The 5,084-nt window shown below is 51.5% G+C and overlaps 1 long non-coding RNA gene across 1 annotated transcript; it reads left to right on the forward strand.

Moving 5' to 3' along the window:
* LOC102171670 lies at positions 975-4,104 on the forward strand. Its single transcript, XR_309838.3, has 3 exons — positions 975-1,167; positions 2,952-3,017; positions 3,602-4,104. It is a non-coding gene; the product is annotated as an uncharacterized LOC102171670 (long non-coding RNA).

Raw genomic sequence — 5,084 nt, forward strand, 5'->3', positions numbered from 1 at the left:
AACGGTCTTTGCTGGCAGTTCTTTCCAAAACATCATAACCAACCAAATTATATTAAATAATTATTCACAAGGGAAGAAAAGGCTTGAATGTAAGACCTAAAGCCGTAAAACCCCTAGAAGAAAGTACACGGGCTGAGCTTCTTGGCCTCCGTCTTGGTGATGATTTGGCCCCAAAAGCAGAGGCCACAAAAGCAAAGACAAACAAGTGGGGCTACATCAGGCTAACAAGCTTCTGCTTAGCAAACGAGACCATCCACAAAATTAGAAGGCAGCCTACCAAATGGGAGAAAATTTTTGCAAATCATATACCTGATAAGAGGCTGATATCCAAAGTGTATAAAGAACTCACACAATTCAATAGGCAAAAAAAAAAAAAATTAAATGCTTGTATTTTTGTGTCTTATACATGATACATTTGTGTGTATACGTATATAATTTATTCATAAATAAATCTCCATATAATGGACCTTTGTTGTGTGTGTATTTTAGAGCATGATCTTAAAAGTTGGGGACACTGGCCTAGCTGATAAATATTAACTTTTTAGCAGTTCTGGAATATCCAGTGTAGTTAAAGCTTTACTGTTCCTCTGGCTTCATAGACCACCTGCCCACACCCCAGCAAGTCATAGCAAGACACATCTGTCCCCTAAATATCCATATTCTCCCCTCCAAGTCTTTGCACAAGCTGTTTCCTCTGCCAGAATTTCCCACCACCCCACCCTCTTCACTTCCTGGCTAACGTGTACCTGTATCTCAAGACTCAGATCAAGTGACATCTCTGCCAGGAAGCCTTCCTGGGTACACACCCCTTCGTGAGCCCAACCCACCCAGACTGGGTGCCCCTCCTCTTTGTTCCCATAGCACCCTGTGCTTACCTACACAACACTACAACACTAACCATGTGACTTCATAACTGTCAGTTTATCCCTTTACGACCTTCTCGAGGTAGGGGACTGCCCTCCAGATCTGGATCCCTAGTGGCTGCCCAGCCCAGTGCCTGTCGCGGAGCCGTCTCCTGGTGAACGGCGACAGAAGAAACAGTATGGCGCACACGTGCACTGCACGTTGTCAATGCCGGGCGCTGGCTTTAGACCTTTAGCAGGCAATCCACCCCCAAGAGCCAGGTTGTGCCCATTTTATAGATGAGGAAACGGAGGCACCGGAAAGGTAAGTGACTTGCTGCGTTCACGTAATGATTGGGAGAGCCTGAATTTGAATCCAGGTAGATCGGTTTCAGAACCCATGCAATCAATCGCTGTGTGAACCACTCAGTGAAAGAATGACTGAACAAAGGGAGGGGTGAAGGAAGAAATGAATGAACAGTTAAATACAGGAGGGAACAAATGATGCCCAGTGACCTGGCATCGTGAGGCCATGTCCAGCCCGCTGTGCAGACACCAATCAACTGCTCTGTCAGTAAGATGCCTTAGTCATTTTCCACTTTGCACTATTTTCAAAATTTTAGTCGTTGCGCAAGAAGGAACCAAAATCTTGGCTCCTAAAGAAAAGGATAGTGTAAGATAATTAAATAGAGCATTTAGGAGTCCCACTACGGGATCAGAGACAGAGGGGGGATTTTAAGGGAGTTTGGGAGACTGTTGTAGGCCAATGACTACTCAGGAAAAGAATCCAGTAACCTAGCAACAGTTTACACTACTTTGAAGGAAGACCAGGTGCATCTAAGCGCCAGGCACACTCAGGCCACAAGCCCTGATTGGTAAAGCACAGAACAGTAGATACGGGGTCTGAATCTTGTTACATGAAGTCAGGGAGTTAATGGTCCTTGAAAAGCAGCATTTCTGCATATAGTTAATACAGGAATACAGGTAAAAGGTGAAAAAAACTGGGGGAAAGGGGAAATTGCACGGAAACCCGAGGTGAAGTACCATATTTCATTCTACGTTACCGCCCTTTTGCTAATATACATATGATTTCAGTCACGCATGACCGTCCTGCTTAGACCGTATAGGGTCAAAGGAGAGTGAAAGCCTGGTGCCTGCCCAAGAGGGAGGGAGAGGGGGGCCTTCTCCCCTCCCCACTTTTTCTTTGATTGTACAAGGGTAGCCCTCCTTTTTCTTGGGACTGCGCTCCCTTGCCTGCCCGCTTGAATTTCTCACAAGCATCTCATGCCAATAAACTCACTCTTGACCTCTTTGCCTCACACTGAACTCTGTCTGTGATGAGAAAAAAGAACCTGAGCTTCAGTAAGTCCTGACACCAGGTGAGGGGTTTTAATTAAAAGACAGTGGTTTCGAATCCCCCCCAGGTCAGGGACTGTGGGGTCAAGTCCCACCCTGAGGTGTGTCTGGGTTCAGGTCCCACCTAGGAGGGCAGTTTCACTTCCTCCTCAGCCTTTTACTGGCTCCAACCAAGCTGTCCCATCCCCAGTACTTCCTCTCTCACAGCGTGCAGGGCTGTAGAGCGTTAGAGCTGCGGGCTGCGCTGAGAGCCCTCAGTTTTGCAGATGGGAAAACTGAAGCTCCGCGTGGCAAAGCAACTTGTGAAAGGTCACACAGCAAGTTAATCGCAGAGTCGAAGTGGACCCGGCCGCGTGGTTTCCCGTCTGCCTCTCTCTACTAAACCGCCTCTGTGCATCTGCTTCCGGCTTGTCCGTCAAGAGGCACTTTGAGCAAAAGCGCTGCGGACAGGTTTAATGATTTCTCAAGAGCAGACACGACCCCAGACCTGCTTCTGTGTCCATTTGAAAAGGTCATGGGAATAAGGGAGGTGAGAAATTCAGCGTGGAAGGCTTGCGATTTCCTCCAGGCAGAGAAGTAACTGACACCATCACTGACAACTCGCCACGTGCTGGGCGCGACGCGCTTCCTTGTGTTATCCCTCTTAATCCCCTCAACAGAGATAATCATCCCCAGTTTACAAGCAAATTGAGGCTCAGAGAGGTAAACAGAGTGACCGACTCCAATTTTTCTGGAACCATCCCTGTTTTACAGCTGGAAATCCCATGTCACAGGAACCCCTCTGTCCCAGGCAAACTAGAACGTTTGGTCACCTGTGGGGTAAGTAGCCCACTCAAAGAATTGGATCCCAGAGATTCCAGCCCAGACCTGATGCCAGGTCTCAGGCTATCAGCTGTGCTGCGCCTCTGGGTAAATAGATAAATCCAAGAGGAAGAAATAAGCACATAGACAAGCAAGTTGGGATGGAGAGGGAAGTGGGCTGGAGGTGGGTGGGTACGGAGGAGGGGCAGCTCTGAAGGCAGGTCAGCCCTGGGTCGCCGCAGCCGAGTTAAGCCGTCTGGGAGGTTCGAGGCTGCTGGCTGACCCGCCAGGCAAGGACGAACAGAGGCTGTTCTATTGCTCCCTCCGTATCCCAGGAGGAGTCTGTTGACCACGATAACAGTCCTGTTATCTTGGCCAGGTCTCTGGGTTCTTGCCAGACAGTGACTAGGGTGTTAAGATCTGAGGCTGTGACAAAACCCATCTCCCTGGCGCCCTGGCAGGCTCCCTGTCCTCGCCTGAGAGCCTGCTTGGTGGGGCAGGAGGGGGGCAAGTACAGCCCCAAAGGGCAGGGGCTCCCCACCCAAGGGGACCCCGGGAGACCAGGACCTCTCTGCTCAGGTACTGGATCTCTGTGTTGCCAGGAAAAGGGCGTCGCAGTGAGGACCAGCGGCTGGAAGTCAGACACGCCGGGTGCTGCCTCTCGCTACCCTCTCGGTCCGCATCACCTCCACCCAATAGAAGAGGATGCTGAGGCTCAGAAGCTGTGACATCCACTCACACAGCACGGCAGTGACGCCGCATGCCAGCAAACCCCAGCTCTCCCTGCCCCCCAGCCTTGCTGCTCTTCTCTGCACAAGGCTGTAAAATGATGACACAAAGGCGGACTATGTCCCGGGAGCGGGTCTGTGTGATCCTGTCCCCACACCACACCTCTTCCGCCCCCTCCTCTCCCTGGCTGACTCCTCGCCGTCCTTGGACACCAGCTTGAGGGCCCTCGCCTGCAGGCAGTCTGCCTGATCTCCAGCCTGTTTCAGAAGCCCCGGGGCCTGTGCTTGGGCAACCAGGGTTCTTACACTTTAGGTTGTAGCAGGCCCTTGTCAGTCTCCCCCTGCACTAGGGCACCCAGGGGCCAAGAACTGATGGCCACCCCCCCCCACCAGAAAAAATAAACATATTTAGTAAATTGCAAGGTCATCTGTAGCTGCTCCCAAAACAGTGGCAGCCTGCAGGCAAGGGCCCACTAAAGAGTGTTCTAGCAGATGCCTCTGCTTCACCCGCTCCCCCCAACCCCATGACCCCTTGACCTTCATCTGTCACCTCACGACTCAAGGTGTGGTCCCTGGATCAGCAGCATCAGCACCACCGAGGACTTGTTGGAAATGCAGAACCTCAGACAACCCAGACCCCTGGCACAAAGCAGAGCTTCATTAGCTCTTGTTTTGGATTGGAACCTTGCTCCAAACCCTACTATGTGGCATCCATCATCCCCATTCCCAGCTGGGGAGCTGGGCTTCGGGGAGGGGAAACGACTTTCTCCAGGTTTAACAGCCAGGAAATGATAGACGTGGGTTTCAAAACTAGGGTTCGTCGCTCTCTCAGGCTGATGGGAGTTAGTACTGATATTTCACATGGTGGAAAGAGATGGGAAATCTGCATCTACCAAGCATGCGCTCCATGCAAAGCCCTTCACCTGGCTCATCTCTTGTGATCTCCCCGACCCCGTTATGAAGTAGGGGGTAGGCAGTCTCATTTTACATTTATGAGAATACAAGACTCAGGCGGGCAGGGGGGATCTTGGCCAAGGACCACAGCCAGGAAATGGCAGTACCGGGGCAGAACCCAGTTCTGTTTACCTGAAGCCAGCGTGAGGCCTGTTCCTGACCCAGAGGAGCAGAGCCGTGGACAGGGCTGCGGGGGGCGGCTGGTTCCCTGCTCCAGCTCCCTCCCGGCCTCTCCCACCTTGGAGAGCCTGTGGCCTTGGATCAAAATTCTCACGTCCTTCCCCTTTCTGACCCTCTGCCTTCGGCTTAATCGTTAACCACTTCCAACAGAGCAAAAACACCTGCCTATCGCAGCAATCGATCGGCCCCCCGTGTAAGGCGTCACCCCAACCATTTCCAGCAG

Source organism: Capra hircus, chromosome 2, assembly GCF_001704415.2.
Source record: "Capra hircus breed San Clemente chromosome 2, ASM170441v1, whole genome shotgun sequence".
NCBI classification, from domain to species: domain Eukaryota; kingdom Metazoa; phylum Chordata; class Mammalia; order Artiodactyla; family Bovidae; genus Capra; species Capra hircus.